Consider the following 20,898-nt stretch of genomic DNA (forward strand, 5'->3'; position numbering starts at 1 on the left):
CCCATTTTTCTTGGAAATATTCCATTTCTTGACGAGCACAGTAGATCTTGAAATATAATCCATCAAGATTAGTTTACATGTGAGGTCTTAAGGTGGAGTAAACTTTAAGCCCAAGTTTTACGACTTAACTTCCAAAAAGCAGCAGTTTGCAGTTACTAATGTAGTTTTGGTCTTGAGTCTCAAGTCGACAATTCAAATCGCAGTCGACATACATCTGAAAGCGGCGACTACATTCTCATCTTTTTAAAGCCTCGCATGCAAAATCAGCATCACTATCAGAGGACATCACATCCTGGCACTCACGCTTGTATGCGAACCAGCGGCAGTCATGTCTCAGCTTGCAGGCGAACGCGAGCGCCACAGGCGGGCAGTCCGAGGAACAGACAGTTGGGGAAGCGCTCGTGCGCGTCGCGTGCTCGATCAATGTCATTTGTCTGGCAGACACAAGGACAGCACATGCGTGCACGAGCACCCGCTGCTACCTTTTGACCCGGAAAGGCTGTGCTTAGAGATGTCAAAACACCGACACGTACCCATGTGTCACAATCGAACGTTTCTCTTGGTTAAAGGCCTAGTAGGGTGGAATTCTTTTCTGACAACTGGGTTAAGCCAAGTGCCAGATACTAATTCCCAATAATAAAAATAAACGCACCTCTTTCATTTTCAAGATACCTGTGTCCAGACATCATCATGCATGGATGGAGAAAAATTTATGACTTCACGTTTGGTCACAGATTAACCCCTGAATACATGTCCCAAGCTTGTTGGCTTGCCAACGTATCAAACTGTGGATTCCGGAAGTCTGCGTGAATGAACTCTTTCTGTGCATTCTGATGTTTGAATGCCTGTGTCTCGAGAATATCAAGAGAACATTAATCCAGAATATAGAATATCTAGGCCTGATCTCTTTTAAGTCAGTAAACAAATTGCACCCCACTAAGCCTTTAAATATCACGTACCCTTATCAGCACATGCATCTATTGCTATTCAAATGCAGGTTGATCCCCGTGTTCTTTTAAATCGGTCAGTCGATTTCACAACAGTTTATGTTTGTTATTTTAGACTTTAAAGAAATAAAAATATATTTGGGTGATTTTTTTTTTCAAATAAATGGTATAACACCCGATGTTAAACATACATCGATGAAGACGCTGAGCATTGTAATAACGAAAGAACCAAGATTAGTCACTTCGTTCACGTCACCTGTCTTTTATTTCCAGAAAATTAAAAAAATTAATTTATTCAGTATTTTCAGTCTATCATGTTGATCCAAGTTTGCCAAAAGACCAAACATGAGAACTGTCCCATCTGATGAGGAGAAAAGCTGTCACTGTGTTTGCTTTGCGAGTTTAGTAACTGGGACAGGAGTGCTTGCGCACTTGCCTGTCGCCATTATTTGCTCATCCGTGCGCCTTGGGTACAAATCTCGGGTAGCTGTTACGCAGAGGCAGGTGACCAGGAAGTGTGTCACGTGATGCCGGGTGGAGGCGCTCGCACGTCCTTTCCAGCGAGGTTCGCGAACGCGAGGAGCGCGAGGCACAGCTAGGTGGTGACGTCAGAGCTCTCATGGTGAAGCACCGTGTGTGTGACGTCACTACCTAGCCTCTCGCGGTGGCTACAGGCGCTAAGCCAATCACAATGCGCGGCGGCACTGACGTACACACGGACAGGCGCGAATGAGCTGGCGAGTAGAGGCTGACACACCTCATCTTGCGCAACCCCTACAGGTAGTCCACCAGGTGGGCTGCCATATAACCTGTCCGGCGTTTTGTCGGAATCCAGTGTTAGCCAAGGGAACACCAGAAACGAAGGGAAACGGGAAAGTATTTAAGAGTCTGTCTCCTGAGTTGAGACACTCGCTCAGGTCTGTTATCTCACATTGATTGAATAGATTGATTTTTTTCCAAGTAGTTTATGTCAAGTTAACCTGAGAAAATCACGGGAAGAGATAACAGCACCACTTGATCTAAGGTACTGGACTTCAGCTGCTGACTTATCTCCGGTGAGTTTTGAAAAAGTTTTGTTTGAAACCCGCAAAAATTGTTAGTAAATGTCATTGTACAATGGGATGGAGCGGTTAGTATTACAACAGTTGTTACTACTACTACTACTGGTTTTCTACTATTACTATTACTAGAAATATAAATAAAATATATAAATAATGGTTTATTCACTTTATCATTAGAAATGACAAAAGAATGACCATAGAGGTAAAAAGATAAAATAAGAAGAGAAAATGAGCAGTTCACGAAGACAAAGATCATTACAACATTATGCAACATTACACAGATTATTACAACATTATGAATCCCATTATGTTAAAAGTCTGTCTGAAATAGTTTCGTTGAAGTTTGCCAATTAGCTATTGCATTTTCAAGATTCATGGAAACTGTACGATTTCTAGCAATCGTCCACACAATTTTGAATATGTTGATCACACTAAAACAGAGAGGGTCAGATTTATGAGAACTTTTTAAAGGCATTCCACCTTGAAATAACTTTTTAAAAATATTTTCAAAAGCCGTATACACCGTTCAGCGTGTAAACATGATAAAATATAATATAAATGTGTACTATATATATTTTAATATTTGAATAATATTATAATACACATAAAATGTAAAAAAAAAATGATCAGAAAACGAAATGTATTTCGTTGATTATTTGCTCTCTCTAAAAAGAGATAAATTTTAGTAGTCTAGAATCTAGATAAGTAATGATAAAACCGTGTTACACTAACAATCCAAAAGCTAAGCCTACTCGAGTCCAGCAGAAAATTAAACTCATAAGTCCTGACTGATTATTAGAAAGTAATAGTGTCATCAATTTGTCACGAAAATTAATTTATTAAAAAAAGCTGCTTTTAAAAGTCTAACAATACATTACTACGGCAACCAACATACTTTAGGAAAACTTGAAAGCCTTTGAACAGGAAATACTGGATAAGGTTGAATAACTGGAATTTCAGATGAGGTAGATCACTAGTTAGGTACAGACTTACTCAATCAATCAATCAATCAATCAATCAATCAATCAATCAATCAATCAATCAATCAATCAATCAATCAATCAATCAACCACTCATTTACCCACTAACACAGGTTTTCTTTCTAAAATGGGATTGAAATTGTAAATACAGGGTAATGGGTTCCATAGGTTAGACATAGAAACAGACATGGAGGCGGTCCCGCTTTTTTACAGCACGACATTGGTAAGATTAGTTAATAAAAAGCAGCAGTGTGGAAACTCGATAAGATCATATGTCCGAGATAATAAAAAATGATGTAGGTAGGAACTAGGGCAGTCAACGAACTCACTGAAATAAAACTGTTTCACCGAGGCACTTGCATATTCTTCACAGACACTCCAGCACTCTCTTGCACAGTCCTGCCAACAATAAATTTTGTCGACTATTTTATGGCGGAAATAAAGTCAGTGGGTGAATATGCCTAGTGAACGGTTTTCGTGGGGGGCAAGATACAACTATCTTTATTTTTTTGTTGTTTTTTTTTTTCGTGCTACATAACGAAGAGAGTTGCTAGAAGATTATCAGTATGTCTGCACCTGGTGACATGGACAACGAGAGGGAGAAAGGTCTCAAAGTAGTTTCACCTCTGTCAAGATTATGGATGCAATGGAAGTATAAATGGAGGGAAATAGGACAAACGAGATTTTCTTTTTCGCACGTTTTAAGTTACCTGGAATGCGCTCAATACCTGCAAAAATACTTAATCACAAATCTCGGTTTCTCCCACTGATAATAAAAAGTGTTAAATACAGACTCCCTCACTCCCTCCATCCCTCACTCACTCGCTCGCTCGCTCGCTCACTCACTCACTCACTCACTCACTCACTCACTCACTCACTCACTCACTCACTCACTCACTCACTCACTCACTCACTCAGACCCTGCCCTGAAAGATTACTATTTAATTGTAATGCATCTTGCATAGTCCTTAATACAACCATTTTACAACTGCCAGTGCCATACAAAATAAGCATGAAAGATAAAATACATTGACATATGTCTCCCTAGTTCTGATCAAAGAAAGACCCACCTACGGAGATAAAAAAAAACTACCTCAAATCAGAACAAGAACTGAATCAGTGAGAGAAAATAAATCATCATCACATCAAGAGTTTCAATATGGCGACTAGTCAGTTTAAAGTAGAGAAAGGCGGGGTCTATCATCAGTTTTGCCATCCTTTGTTTTGCCATAAACCTCTCAATCGTCAGTTGCGAACATTGCAGCCTTATAACTGTGATCAATCACACCACGTCTCGAGAGATCCCGCGAAATGTCACGTGACTGTCTTTGATGTAGGAACACAGAGCCTTCAGGTCAATGTTCGTTGTTTGCTTTTCCGTGATGAGACAGAGCTGCAGCTTGCGCAATGGCAGACAAGCGAAGTGACATAACTGTGTGATTTTGTCAATGTTGATCTCTGTTAGTGTTAATGTCCAACAAGCGAAATATTTTTTCTCAAAGACAAAAAATACAAATTCTTAGCCAGCTTAAGCGCACTAATAATATAATACACTCACAAACGGTTTAAAATTTGTTATCCATCGATGAAACAGATAAAATATCTTTTTTAGAATCGATGTTAGTGTATGTGTTTAAGAGTTTAAGAGAGAGAGAGAGAGCTGCTGAGTTTATACCTATAGAAAATATAAAGTAATTTAATTCGGAGGTTTTTTTTTCGATTTTTTTTTTCGTAGGACAGGAGCAGCTCCGACTTCCAGAACCTTCTCGATATAGAGCTACGAGCGCCAAGATGGCGTTCTTTCGTCAGCTGGGACTCATGATGTGGAAGAACTGGCTTCTGCACAGGCGCAAACCATGCACATTCATCTTCGAGATCATCCTGCCTGTTTTGTTTGCCATCCTCATTTTAGCCATGCGTGGTCTTGTCAAGCCCAAGACCGTAAACAACAACACATTCTACAGCCCGCAGTCTCTTCACAACACGTCCTTCTTGTCACATGATATAACAATAGGCTTCGTCCCCAACTACACGGTTACCAATAAAATCATGGAGGACGTGGTGACCATGTTTAATAACAGAACAAGTAATTTTTCTGGTAATAATATTTTTTTTTTTTATCTGTCTTTCTGCCTGCCTGTCTCTGTCTGTCTGTCTGCACCTGAGTTTTTTGTGATTTGTTTTTTGTTTCCGTTACAAGAAATAGCCAGACTGGACATCATTTTTGATATTCGAGCACAATATAAAAATGTTTTAATATTAATGTCTCCACAACATCTCAATATGTTAGTGCTTATGTAGCATCTATGTCATGTTGTTTGTGTAAAGATAATGTAATATTTTTATTTTTTCAATGTCCACTGTAAAATATATTTTAATGGTTTTTCTGTTTTCTTACAAATCCACAGTCGGGCACAATTAAGCTTCATCCAATATTTTAAATACTTAAAAATATTTAATCTGTGATCTGGTGCAATCTTTCCACCTCAGTGACATCCATGGGCTTCAATTCGGAAGAGGACCTTCTGAGTTTCTACATGGATCACCCACCGACTGCTGCTTCTAACACCACGACGTTCGGTGTCGTGTTCAATGGCCTGTCAACGACACCTTCTTGCCGAACTCTGTCTCTTATCGTCTCCGACCCGCTACAAGTGGTTCTGACAACTGGTTCACCACTAGTAATTATCAGTTCTACCAAAGCAATGCACCTCGAGAGGGCTCTCCTGGTAAGAATTACCCTCGGTGTACAAAAAGAATTATAACAACTCCAATCTAACGAATGATGACATTTAACAAATGTCCTAAATGTGGCAAAATATATTCCCTTATGATTAACATACCTTCTAGGACTGATTCGAGAAAATGTACATTTTTTCTAAAACCTTTAGACAAGGAAGTTAATTACTTAAAGAAACGAACAAATTTACAAAATAAAAAAATGGGAAGACTACTACTCTCCCCTATAAAAAACTTTAAAACCTAAACTTCACTCGATTGTCCATCAGTTACAATAAATGTTTTATTTAATAACAATGTTCTGTTTATTTATACAGCGTCTTCCCACTATTGAAGGCAGGATCACGACCCTTATTTTTAATGTTTCTGATGTTTGTTTTCACCTAGACTATTGGAATAGCGCGGTGGTGTATATACAAGCGTTGGTTGGTGAGGCGGTGATGAGGTATTGGAATGGGTCGACTACTTGGCCAGTCCCCGAGGTATATGCTGAAAAGATGCCTTACCCAAGTATTATACAGACAACATGACGATCATCATACAGGGTCAGCTTCCACTCTTCATTATGCTGTCCTTCATTTTGTCTGTTATTCAAACTACCAAGGCAATTGTTTACGAGAAGGAGAGGAAAATCAAGGTAAGTTATTTTCGCTGCGACTTCGTGCAAACGTGTGATGGATGTATATTTGTATTTTTGTTAGCGAGATTGAGAGAAAGAAAAAAGAGAGAAAGAGGGGAAGAGATAGACTGTAGCATTTCGGTTTTCCCAATTGTAATACATCATATTGTGCTGTGACAGCGGAATATAAAATTTAAGAAATGCAAGTAAAGCTCAGATATTACAGTGGTGTTATAATTGCTAGTTTCAAGCAAAGCATGAAATATTTTGACAAATTTTGTCTGAAGGAGTCGATGAGGCTGATGGGACTCAAACCCTCCGTTCACTGGCTGTCGTGGTTCCTGACTTCCTTTATTTTCCTGGTCGTTGCCATGGCGTTCTACGCCATTTTGTTTGGGATCCCAGTCAACGGCGGGGCAGTGCTGAACAACACGAACATGGGTCTTTTCTACGTGTTCCTCCTCTGCTACGCTATCTCCCTCATCACCTTCTGCTTCATGATCAGCGCCATCACGCAGAAAGGTAACTAGCGATGAAGAGAGAAGATTAATAGATTGATAAATATTCATTTTTTATATTTTACCTTTTAGCTTAGGTCTTCCCATACAAACAATAAATCAGAAAAATCATAGAGCAGTCATAGGCAATCTATATGGAACTACTACTGTCAGTGTAAAATTGATAACAACTGTTCCATATCACTTCCACTTGGGAAATGATTAGTATAAGTCTGCTAGCAACTGTTATCACTTCTACTTCCGAAATTTTTATCATATTTGCTGACAATGGCTAAACAGGATTGCCAACAATTTTCTATATTGCGTCCACTTTTGTCCTTCTCATACAGCAAATGTCGGAGCTGCGGTTGCTGGAATCCTGTTTTTTGGCCTGTATGTGCCAAACCTGTTCCTGTCGTCAAAATACGAAACCTTAGCTTCTCAGAGAAAATGTCTATATCTCTGTTGTTCAACATGGCCATGGCTTTTGGTTCTAGCACCATTGGTCTTTACGAGGGAACTGGTATGTCCTACTGAAGTCGTTTCTGCCGACTTTGTTTCTGCTAAATCTTTCTTCTAAATTTGAAGACACGATTCAACGCTCAACACAAGCCATTAAAGCTGGGAGCTAGTAAAGGGCAAAAATAGTTAATAAAGACCGCTAGTTGTTGCAGGACCACCAGATCAAAGTTGCTGACCTTTATTGTTGATAAATTTCTTTTTTTTTATCTGTAATACGAGGAGATGAAAGAGGAAAACGTATTTGGTCTTTGAAAGATTTTTTTTTTACGAAAGATAATGGTCTGGAATGTGTTCTTGACTTTCAGGAGCGGGAGCCCAATGGAGCAACTTTCACCAGCCAGCAACAGTGGACGACAACTTCGCCTTACTCCACGCAATGATCATGCTGCTTGTAGACGCGGTTATCTATCTTCTGATCACGTGGTACATAGATAATGTTCATCCTGGTGAATTCGGCGTTCCCAAACCTGTCTACTTTTGTTTCACGGTGAGAACATGTCGTGGCACACACAAACACAAACTAACAAGAATGCTTTAAACTAACAAACTAATAAACAGTATTATCCAGAGAACATAGTGAAATTTATATCTTCATTCTTATATATTTTAATATTTAAAGCTAAGCCTCAAATCTTTCTCGTAATTTGTATGATCTAGAAATCCTACTGGCTCGGTAGTAAAGGGTACGTGAAGATGGATTCTGACACCACGGACACAGATGGCAAACACTTTGAACAAGAGCCTTCCTTCCTGAGACCCGGAATTCAGATTTGCAATCTGACCAAGGTATTATAAATCTTTGTGTATCTTTGTATACCGGCAATGGGATGTACTAAAAGGTTAATAAGACCCCAAGGTAAATGGGGCATAAACAACTCCCACAATTAGGGTCTAGACTAAAAAATTGACTTGTCCTCAGCTAGAGACCACTGAAATAATTAAAAGTGCCTTGGGAAACATGCTTTTAAGGGCTATTCTTACGTTGCAATATTTTTGACTTTTCACGTGCAAGATTTCGCATGCAATGTAGGTTTACACCACCGTTCTAATCACACGTAGCAAAGCCCTGCAGACTTGCAAGATAATGTCATCCTGCAGGTTTCCGTTCACATGATAGTAAAGCTCAAACTTTCTACCGTGTAAGAGAATCTGATATAATTCCTTCATGATTCGAGTTTATCGACATTTTATTTTCCAGAAATTTGGTAAAGGAAAGGTGGCTGTGAACAGCTTGAAACTGAACATGTATGAAGGGCAGATAACCGTTCTTCTCGGTCACAATGGCGCGGGGAAGACAACAACGATGTCAATGATTACAGGTACAGAAATGTAATTTTTTATTCGTTGTGACCACATTATCTTATTATCTTGAATAACTTTGAGTTCTCGTTACTCTTTTCTTTTACACAATTCAACATAAGGGGATAATGCATTACTTGGAGCAAGCACTTTAGGCTTAGAAAAATGATCACTCTTTGACTGTCATTAAAAAGTAATGTTATTGGCTAATGTACTATTTTTCAGATGAACATTTGTTGAATAACCTTACCTTTAACTTTTGTCTCTTGCAGTCTCTAAAATTCTTTTATAGAGGTTATCTTTCCTTGGGTAACTTCTTTTGGTGTGGCGAAAGAGATATATTCTGACAATGTTTGTTACTGCTTCTCGTGGGAAGGTTTCATACCTCCAACCAGTGGAACTGCACTTATGAATGGTTTAGACATCCGTACAGACATCGACACAGTCCGCAAAAGTCTGGGTCTCTGTCCACAACACGATATTCTCTATGACACTCTGACAGTGGAAGAACATCTGACATTCTTCGCGAAGGTAAGCGGCAGTTTAACTGTCTGGTCATTTTTTCCCATCTGTATTACAATCGCAGATATAGATACAAATATGTACAACTTCTTACTCATAGTTACGTTATTACATCGTTACATATTATTACATCTTTTCTTTGACATAGTTAAAAATGTCTAAGGCTAAGAACACCATTTAGAAATTCCATCGAGATGACACGAAGAACGATAACAGAATTTGTAAACCGACTACTCTTTTGTGGCAGCTAAAAGGAACCCCGCCTTCAGAAGTGCAACAGGAAGTCGACCACATGATCAAAGAAACAGGACTTGATGGAAGAGGTGGACGCAGTCACAAAACCTGTCAGGTGGCCAGAAGCGAAAACTATCTGTTGGAATCGCACTTATTTCTGGATCAAAGGTGAATAAAAGCTGGATCATAATATTTGAGGAATAAAATTCTGCACCTTGTTAATTTAATATATAATGCATTTTTATTACCCTAATCTTAATATTTTGACACTTTTTTTCTTGACTGCTTAAAAGCTGTGTATGTTTATACACGAAGAAACAATTAATTATTCTTTCTGCTCACCAGATTGTCGTTCTTGATGAGCCATCGTCTGGAATGGACCCCGCGGCCAGACGACAAACATGGGAGCTTACTTCAGCGCCATCGTCAAGGGAGGACACTGCTGCTGACGACCCACTACATGGACGAGGCTGATGTTCTAGGGGACAGAATCGCATCATGAGCCAGGGCACGGTCAAGTGTTGCGGGTCTTCTCTCTTCCTCAAAAAACTCTTTGGTAAGACCTGATGTTAATCTTCTCAGAGACCTAAACTCTCATCATTATATTTATAAATAATATTTATAAATATTAATATTTATAAATTTTACCCCCTACTATTCATCGCCACTCAACCAAAGAATCGACAGCAAAATGCATAAATCAACAAATATATGAGCTTCATATACTTCGTGGACATATAAGAAAGTGTTCGTTATTATCAACAGGTGCTGGCTATCATTTGGTCATCGTGAAATCTCAGCAATGTAATGTGGATAAACTGACGGAGGTGGTGGCGGCCAGGATTCCATCAGCGAGCCTGGAGCGAGTGGTCAACGCGGAGATCTCCTACCTGTTGCCGGACGAGCACTCGGCAAAGTTCGCCGACCTCTTCCGCTTCCTGGACGACCACAAGTCAGAGCTGGGCATCGTCAGCTTTGGTACCTCTGCCACTACCATGGAGGAGGTTTTCTTGAAGTAAGTTCTTTCAATTCTACTTTGCTGTACCTTCCCGTTTCCTTGCTTTTGAAAGATTTAATTAATTTGTTTGTCATTGCTTTGTTAATTGTTGTTTCCATGATTTTTTTTTATTTATTTATTTTCTTTATTGTTAGCTTTTTTTTCTTTGTTTTCCTTGCTTGATTTTTTTTTAAATATTCTATTCTTTTGGGTTTTTTTTTTTTTTCTTTCTTACTCTTTGTCTCTTTTCTTTATTATCGTTTGGGGTTTATTTATTTTTCTTATTTTTGACGATTTGCTTCCATTCTACTCTTATTTTATTTCCTGATTTATTTTGTTCCTTCTTTTCCCGCGCCGTTTTGTGTGTGTGTGTGTGAATAGCCTAAGAAGAATCCACAACTTTTTAAAACAAATGCTAATGCTCGTATCATTCTTTGTTGTCATGGAAATATTCAGACGTGTCCGAGTATTCGACAAAGAGTTTTGTCTGATCTGTAAAAATATGTAATCTCCACGAAAACTGTACAGGGTGGGCGAAACAGAGGATGAAGAGGATCAGATCAACGGAAACGAGCAGGATGGCTTCACTAACCATTCATTTAGCCGTGACGGGGAGGTCATAGGGAGGTCACGGAACGGTGACGTCAGAGAGACACGTGGAGGAAACGTGAACGGTAGGTCTTCGCACTTACATGTACTACAACTGGCCCACTGACACCAAAACAACTGTGTTAGTCATCTCATACAGTTAAACATTATTTTTTGCAGGAAAACTGTGCTTAGTGCAGATTTTTCAAATCACATTAATTTGCAAACCGAATTTCTCCTTTATTGGTTTCTCATCATTGGATGGGTGTGGACATATTAACGGATTACACAATCCCAGTGTCCGAGCTTGACTTTCATCCCACTTTGTCCAGCACTGACCATCAGCTACACAAAGATGACGGCTGGAGGCTGCAGTGGTCTCGCTTCAAGGGGATGTTCGTCAAGAAGGTCCTCATCAGCTGGCGTCATCGTGTCATCTCTATAGTTCAGCTGCTGTTGCCTGTCCTCTTCACCATCTTTGCTCTCCTCATCGATGTGACCAGCAGGTGGAGACAATTTTGATGGATACATGCGTCATACTCGTAGATGTTGTTGCAGATAACCAGATTTTTTGTAACAAAATATAGCATATAACTTTGAGTTACTTTTGTGTATTTAGATGTTTTTGTGTATTTGCATGATGAACATGTTAAAAAGGCAGATGGTGAAGCACACAGAAAGTGACAGCTATTTCTTTGTTTGAAGCTTCAACACCAGTAACAAAGAGCTGTCCTTTGACCTCTCTCCGTTTGGCTCCACTCGTATCCCGGTCTGTAACGGTTCGAACCCATCAGGCATCACTGAACTTGCAGCTCAACAGTACATGAACCAGTTCTCCAACTCGCAGAGATTCGATATGGCGAGCTTCAATGGCAGTAGCTATAACAACTTCAGCGAGTACATCGTTAACCGAGCCAACGACCTCACCCTGACCATCTACAAAAAGGAGGTAAGGAATATCCTTCATTTTGGTTACCTTTGACCTTTTTGGTTTTGTTTAGTGGTTTGATTTTAATTGACGTAGTTTGATTGGGTTTAGTTTAGTGTAGTGTTGTTAGGAACAGGTGGTTAGGAATAGGTAGCAGGAATTATCGCCCTTACCCGTGTGTGAGCGAGGTTGCTGCGTCGAGGTCTGGCGTCATAATCTGACGTCATAATCTGACGCAATTTTGGATACTATTTTACGTTTTGGGAGAAGCAGACGACAGAAAGAAAAGACTGGCGGCGGACTGAGTGAGAGAAGGTCTTGCTGTACGTGTGGCTACAGGGACTAGGAATAATTGAAGTTCAGTCCGTCTACGTCCTGAAGTGTTGTTCCGCGACCCCGGAGTTCGGAATAGCAGTTTGGAGTGTGTACGTGCCAGCTACGGAGTTTCTGGTGGAATATGTGCCTTAGTGTGTTTAGGAAGTGTGTAAGTGAACCTGTACGCTCGTCGTGGATTGAGTGAGAGCGCTCCTGACGCAGAGATACGCCTGCCTTTTCTGTGTTTTCAAATTTTCTATAAATTATCAGGGAGACCATCTGTATTCTGGACCGAGTTCCAAAGCGGCGATCCTTTTCTTGGTGCAAGACTGGTTGAGTTAGAAATGTACTGTGGGATGATATTGATGAGTGACAGGGGGTGATGAATATCCTGTCTATTTGAGTCAGTTTTGAGAAATTCTTGATATCTTCATTTCATGTATTAGTCTTTATCTTGCTTTTTGTGTGTACACGACCTGTTGCCATCTATTCGCCAAGAGAGAGGATAAGTAAGAGCCAAAAGAAAAGAGAAATCTTACGGCAAAGTCGACAGCGGGCTATTTTCAGTAAAGATTAGACGAGAAGTCCATGGACAGATCGTTGTGTTTTGCGTTATTCGAATGCGCCTAAACACCGTGTGTGAGGCGGTGACGTCAGTGTGTGACGTGGACGTGACATATTATGTGTCACATATGTGTGTGTGTTCGTGTGTGTGCACGTCAATATGGTACAACACTAATGATGGATATATGCACTCCCAGATGATTGTGGGGGCGCTGTTCGAGACGTCTGCCGCCACTGGGATAAACGCCACGGCCTACTACAACTCGCAGCCCTACCACGCTCTTCCCATCTCTGTGTCGCTGCTTCTGAACGGGTTGGCCAGGACCTTCTTCGGTGCCTCCTACTCCATTTCCACCTCCATGTTGCCCTTTCCTAAAGACCTGGAGTCGGAGGCCAAGTCACAAAACAGCATGGACAGCACCCAGGGGTTTATGGTGGGCTTCTGCATCTCCTTCGGCATGTCCTTTCTCACGTCCAGCTTCGTCTACTTCCTCGTCAAAGAAGAGAGGTGAGAGGCTTTTTAAACTGTCATTGTTATTAATTTATTCTCATCGTTACAGTAATCCTACACCAGAACTCTTATCTCTTGTTATTATTAGCCACACAACTAGCCAAGTATGACTTTTTTTTTTTGCATAGTTAAGAAGATTATACTTCAAAGTTATTTACCATTAAAATGCGTTGTGAGTCGACTAACGTTTGACTCCATTAATACCAAATTTCACGCAGGTAAATTTCTACAACTGTAACTGTACGCTCGGAGAGAGTTCAAAGCACCAACACGTTTTTATCTGTTGCTGACAGGTGGGCTCCAAACACCTGCAAGTCGTCAGCGGGGTCAGTCCCACCATGTTCTGGCTGGCCACGCTAGTCTGGGACTACATCAACTACCTCCTCGTCTGCTTCGCCATGCTCATCGTCTTCGCCGCGTTCCAGACGACCGCCTACGTCGCCGACGACCGGTTGGGGCTGGTGCTGCTGGTGTTGTTGGTGTACGGGTTGGCCATCTTGCCTTCGTCTATGTCGTCAGCAACATGTTTAAGTCACCGGCAACTGCTATGGTCATGCTCATCATCTATAACATCTTCTCAGGTGAGACAGCTGGTCAGTTGCTCCTAGGGGCAGCAAGGATTTATGGAAAAATGGAGGTATAAAAAACCACAGAACGTTGAATGACGCTCAACAAAACGACTGAAATTTTCTCTCACCGAGATGATTTTAGCTTAAGAGGAGTAGGACCAAATTCAGAACGTGTCCTTTTTATTATCATTTCTTTATTGCATTATGCTGTGTGCTTTAGAATCACATTACACACACACACACACAAATAATTCTATTCAATCTGTTTCTCAGGTATCGTGACAACAATTCTTGTCTGGATTTTGACTGTATTTGTCTCCGACGCGAAGTCAGCATCAGCGGCTTTTGAATGGATTTTTCTCATCTTCTTCCCAAATTACTCTTTAACCAAGTCGTTCATGGACATCTACTCCAACTATGGGGCTCTCACCTTCTGCAACAAGCTTCAGTACACCACCATGTGTCCTAATCCAAAAGTACCGCAACATCCTTGCTGCAAAGCCTACGGTGAGAATGGAACCACTCACTGTCATGCTCGTTCTCTCACTCTGCTTGTTCCCTCCTTTGCAGTATGATAGACGTTTCAAAAAATAATAAAGTTAATTTGAAATCACGTTTCCCATCATTATGGGGCTCAAAGTTCTTTGCTAAAAAGAAAAACACACGAACACTATAGTAATGGATGCTAGTCTCAGCAACGCTCACTTCCTGCCAGCACCGGACTTTGAAGTTGATCTACACTGTAAGAAATGCTTTTGGAAGCATCTATGCTCGTAGTGGAGACTCAGTGGAAATATTTATTTATTTATTTATTTTTAGGGAAATGTCCCCCTGGTGCATGCCGGGACTTCAGCGAAAATTTCTTGGCATGGGAATCTCCTGGAGCAGGAAGGTTCATCTTCTTCCTGCTCCTCCAGGGCTTATTCTTTATGACATTGACCCTGGCTAAGGACTACAACCTCTTCCAACGACTCGCAGCTTACGTAAAGGTGAGGGTCGAGTATCGTCTTTACGATAATAACTGTGAATTCTCTCTCCACCATTAAGGTAATCAGTCATACACCACGTTGCGCCTAGAGACCTTGAGTTATTTCCTTCTAATATTTTTTCTCGGGTTCATGGCAACGTACAGGTGATTGAAAACTTCACATAAAGAGCGCAGTGAATAGCTTACAAATTCTAGCAAAGAAGAAAAAAGACATAAAGAACTATGTGAAATGTGTTATAAAAGATTGTGAAATACATATTTTTGTACTAACAACCGTGAAAGATATATTCTTTTTTCTGAATTTGCTAAACATCAACGATGATATTTTGTAGTGCAACATCATTTTTATTAGTAAACGCGAAGATGACAACAAAAACAACTCATAAAGTAAAAGGAAAATGTTTAGCGTGCTTAGACTCGGTTCACGTTGCGAGCTTTCTGACCGTCCAGCAGGCTTGCACGCGCCGCTCCAACGCTGATGTCTTCGACTTGTCCATGGAGTATACAAACGGGTCGCCGATGTCGAGCTCCGACGACTTGGGCGAGGACAGCGACGTGGCCCGCGAACGCCAGCGCATCAACAATTCCTCGCAACACGAGCTGGCCAAGACCGACTCTTTGCTTACTCAAGAATCTGTGCAAGGTAAGGGGCAGACTACTCTAAAGAACAAATTGCACTCACGTTACTGGGTTTGTTTGTTTGTTTTTGCATCTTTTTGAAAAAATAAGGCCTGATGTAGCTTTAGTGTATGTTTTAGCATATCACAACTCTATCAGGGGAGACAATAACAGAGTTATATACCTTTCCTTGATCGCCTTCTGGATACCCAAACTCGTCCGGCTAATGCTGGAGGAATATTGTTCTTCATCCATATCTTCCATCACCATGCTCCTTAACTCTCATTCTGTTTAATTTCTTAATATTTGGCTTTGAGGATCATCTGTCCACAAGACATCTCGGTGAACAACCTTATCACGTCCTTTAACCCTTGACTTGCAGCACTATGGCAGATTCACAGCCGTCAACCATGTCTGTGTGGGAGTTCCGGAGAATGAGTGCTTCGGGCTTCTGGGTCAGAATGGAGCAGGCAAGACCACGACCTTTAAGATGCTGACTGGGGATGTCCCGTGTCCAGTGGCACGGCCAGGCTGAAGTCCTTCGATATTGTCCATCAGATTAAAGAGGTAATGGCAATGTTTTACATTGAGACAACTCTCGTGTGTGTGTGTGTGTGTGTGTGTGTTCTTGCATAATTACTAGGCATATTACAGAATGTGTAGAAAGTGGAGACACGTCGTACTATTAGTTTCCATTGTAACTTGTTTATAACGAATAAAAACAGACTTTCAAGTAGAGCAAACTTAACCTGGGTACTCCCCCTCATTGTGCAGGTGCAGCAGAACATGGGTTACTGCCCGCAGTTTGACGCCCTCCTGGAGCAGATGACTGGCAGGGAAACCTTGACCATGTACGCCAGACTTCGAGGGTTGCCCGAGAACTGCATCGAGCGCGTGGTCAACGACTTGATAGACATGCTGTGGCTCAAGCCTCACGCTGACAAGCTGGCTGGCAACTACAGGTGTGTGACCTGAACTTGTTAATAACTATTAGTAAGCAGCTTGCAATTCGATACATAGGCTTCTAACACTTCAACACTTCTAGTATGCGCTAAAGCCACGTAGACATTTTCACGCTCGAGAGAGATTGTGTGTTGGTGGCCAGAGAGGCTAGAGCCACTCAATGTCGTCTCACTATGACGTCACACCTCTCGTCGTTTCTCTTCGCAGTGGCGGTAACAAGCGAAAACTGAGCACGGCCATCGCTCTGGTTGGTGACCCTCCCTTCATCCTCCTGGACGAGCCGTCAGCTGGGGTCGACCCCGCGGCCCGTCGACAGCTGTGGGAGGTCTTGTCCAAGGTCCGAGCCAGCGGGAGGACGATGGTGCTGACGTCACACAGGTATCAATCGCAATCTCCACATAGAACCCGTGCATGCGTGCTTGTGTGTCTGTGTGTGTGTGTGTGTGTGTGCGTGCACTCATTGCCATGAAACTACTTCTGATTGTGTGTGATGTCACTGGCAGCATGGAGGAGTGCGACGCCCTCTGCACGCGCATCGCCATCATGGTCAACGGACGCTTCAAGTGTCTCGGCGGCCCTCAGCACCTGAAGAACAAGTTCGGCCAAGGCTACACCCTCATCGTCAAAATGGGGGTCAATGACCATGGCGAGCTCGCTTCTCACAATCCTGTCGTGGCGGCAGTCACAGACAACTTCAGAGAAGCCCGTATCTTTGACGCTATGGACGGCTACGTTCATATGCAGGTAAACAACAAGCATATATATATAGAGAGAGAATACGTGGAACAATACTTCATTAAGACGTAATCCTAAGCCAGAGTTACATTACATGCCACTTCACAAAACTAATCCTTGAGACTCGCTACTAGTTAGGCGCTACTTTAATCCTTTTCTACCAATGTCACACGTCCATAACCTATAATCATAAGTCACTAATTTGATAAACATCTTATCAATAAGCTTGTCAAACGTCACGTCACGTCAAACGTCACGTCACTCATTACCCATAGCTACTCATCATTCAGACATGTTTCTGTCATTTAATCAATTGTCACTAAGAACTAATATTAAGTCACACTTCACTAAGCTCATTCCTAGCTTATAACGACACGTCACTAAAACCATATCTGAACATTCAGGTGCATGTCACGAAGATCCATGTATACCTTATACTGTAATATCCCATGACCTGCATCGCCAATGCGAAATCTTGACCCGCGAACAAATGTTATCAAAGTTTGTTTCCACGTTTGGCCGCAGGTGCCGGACAAGGGCGTGCACGTGGCTGACGTCTTTTCGCTGATGGAGCGAGCAAAGGTAGAGCTTCACGTGGAAGACTACTCCGTGCACCAGACGACCCTGGAGCAGGTCTTCCTGGCCTTCACGCGCAAGCAGGTGGCCGTCAGGAGCGACAACACAGGAGACGGGCTTCTACAGAAGCTGAGGTGTGCTTGCTGCAAAGGTGGCCGAGACTAGTGACCCTTGACCTTCTGGCTTCTTATCCCGTCATCCGTAAAAAAATTCCGCTCTGATGTGTGAGAGTGTAAAGAACAGAAGTGCCTGCCTGCTATAGGTCAGGTGAGTGGATTCATGCTCCGAGGAATATGACGGTCTTTCATCGAGTTGGGAAGAGGAAACCTGCTCGCATCGAGAAGAAAGTTTCTGATTGGTCGGAACCTCTGAACTCTGAGTGTTATGTTGTACGTCACTCTTTTGGGGCGCAACGTAGTCTTACGTATTTATTGCTTTAACATTCCTTTTGTGTGTGTGTGTGCGGTTTGCGTACTTGTGTGTGTGCGTGTTTTGGGGTGTTTTTTTTTACCGCAACGTAGTCTCACGTATTTATTGCTTTAACGTTCTCCTCTGTGTGTGCGTGAGTACGTATTTGCGTACATGTGTGTGTTTGGGTTTGTTAAAAAATAAGGCTCATGCGCTCTATTTATAGTCGTGGACAGTTTGAGAACAAAGACTGTACAATACTTTGCTTTATTAACAACGCTTTTAGTGCTCCGTGCAGGATCGCACGCACAGTTTAGAAAATCCTCTCAAACGCTCGTCACATGCAACTGTCTTTTTGTCTCTCTGTGCCTGTCTCTGTCTCTCTGTGCTTTTCTCTGTCTCGCTGTCTACTCATTTATCTACTTGACCGGCTATGTTTTCGCTTTCTTCTGAGGCTAACTTCCGGCAAAATTACTTCCCTTTAATATGCCATCACTGATGTTCACCTGCAAGGATCTCAAATCTCACTTTGCATTTAAATCGTTGGGGAGGGGGATTCAAGGAGCTGTTGATTCAAGGAACCTGTTTCCACGTTTGAAAAATTGTAGTTTACATGTCATCCTGTCCTCTAATCTTTAAATAATATATAATCAGATCGGTAGGAATTTCTAAAAAAACAACCATTTTACAGATTTTTTTTTTCAAAGTACCCATTTAAATAAATTTCACAGTAATCTACAGCTTATTTCATTTTTTTAATTTACTAGCTATTGAGATTTTAAAAGATTTTTCAATCAATAAAATGTCAGAGAATCAAATTCTAGGATCGATCGCTGTTCTGCTTTTGCGAAGGGAGGTAATTTTGCCGTTTTTTGCGAGATGGTTGGATTGTCTACTTTTTGTCAATGTGATAATTATTTATGATAAATTTGTTAACTTCGTTGTAAACTGTACGATTTTAACACTCTATCCATGTCTTTGTATACTTGTGCAATGTTAACTATGTAGTATTAATCTTTTCCTTGCTATTTATCACACTTTGTAAGAGAAATGTGCCGTTGAATAATATTTTAAATATGTTGAACTCTTTATGCAACTAAAAGTAGAACAAAATAATTTCAAAAGTGAGGACACAGAGGGCCATTCAATTTGAAGCAGACAAATTTAGCACAACAGACATAAAAGTCGCTGTTCTTTCTAACAAACGATCAGTAATTATTACTTTTCGAGAGTTGAGGATGGTGGAAAAATCCGATATTTCTTTATTATTGTTGTATTATACAAACAATGCTTAGATGTCCGTTGTCATATTAGAATGCACGTTTTGTTGTGGAATTTTTTTGCATTTCACTAATTTTATTTCCCGTGGTTATCTCTTTTAATGTCCATTAATGCTGTCCTTATACTTTAAAACCTTATGATAATGATCTTATATTAGCTATTCCTATTCCGCATCGCTTTCTTACTATTCATAAGTAATACTAAAGATAAAATAACTATCTAATCAGTTTCCAGAATTATTCCCAAACTGGACCTGATAACGTTTTATAACAGGTTTCTAGATGTTACTGGCATCAGTCTTCTAATTAACCCTTTCTTTGAAGACATGCAAACATGACGACGGGCTAGATGTGAAATAATGGTTGTGGAATGTATAAATCTGCTAAAAGTACAGGCGTGACAAATAAATAACGGGTAACACACATTGCTGTCATCCAAGTCTTTAAGACATTTACAAGTCCCTCAAGCAGATGACCTTTGTCCTTTATATCGCTTTCAGAGACGCATAATAATTGTGGCGCTTCAGCCTATCGAATCCATGACAGCTTTTATATCTGCAAATTTTTTAATAGAAGGTCTTCATCAATAATTTTTACACAATTTTCTTCACCAAAGATTTCGCCAAATTTCCTTACCAAAGATTTTTAAAAATTTCTTACAAAAGGTTCTTACCAAAGATATAGTTCCGAAGTCTTTCACATAATTATGGTCATTAGCAAACACCAAAGAAAGAAACAAGAAAAAAAAAGAAAACTAGTCATTGTTTTGTTATTGCATGAAAGCTTTAAATATTAATTTTTATAAAATACAAAACTGATGTCAAGTGTATTTAACATTTAAGAGCACTAATTAAATCCTTTCAGAAACCCAATTTTAAAAGGACAAACAGTTTGAACATGATCTGGATATTTCTGAAGTAATGGATACAATTTAAGCAACCTTTCAAGGACGTTAAATGCAAGAATGCCTGAATCTCTTTACATGTTTGTGCATACCAAACATTGTTTAAAAAATCTTTTAAGCTCTTCATCACACAGTGACCACATTCATAATTATTGGCAATTATAATATTATCACTAGCACTTTTATTCATAAGATATTTTTTTCAAAATCTTATATCTACCATCGTTATTTTACGTGGAAATTTGTGGGCTAAGCACTACAATTAGCTTGAGTAATAAAAGAAATACAAAAATTTAACAATTGCTTACAAACTTTTGCAATTTCATAAAGTGTGTGTTTATATAATGTATATTTGTGACTTCTCATGACAGCGACTAACAATAAAGCGATATTTGGATTGAGTGAAAGAAAGAGATGTAAATCTTAGTGTGTGAATAGTGTTCAGTCTTTTCGACCGGTATTTTTTTTAATTTATATTTAATCTCCTACAATAAAACCAACTTTCTGTGACACTCGGTTTTAAAGACCATTATA

The 20,898-nt window shown here is 40.5% G+C and overlaps 1 pseudogene; it reads left to right on the forward strand.

Moving 5' to 3' along the window:
- Window positions 1-1,440: 1,440 nt before the first annotated feature.
- LOC112572250 lies at window positions 1,441-20,150 on the forward strand (annotated as a pseudogene).
- Window positions 20,151-20,898: the final 748 nt, after the last annotated feature.

Source organism: Pomacea canaliculata, linkage group LG9 (genome assembly GCF_003073045.1).
Source record: "Pomacea canaliculata isolate SZHN2017 linkage group LG9, ASM307304v1, whole genome shotgun sequence".
Taxonomy (NCBI): domain Eukaryota; kingdom Metazoa; phylum Mollusca; class Gastropoda; order Architaenioglossa; family Ampullariidae; genus Pomacea; species Pomacea canaliculata.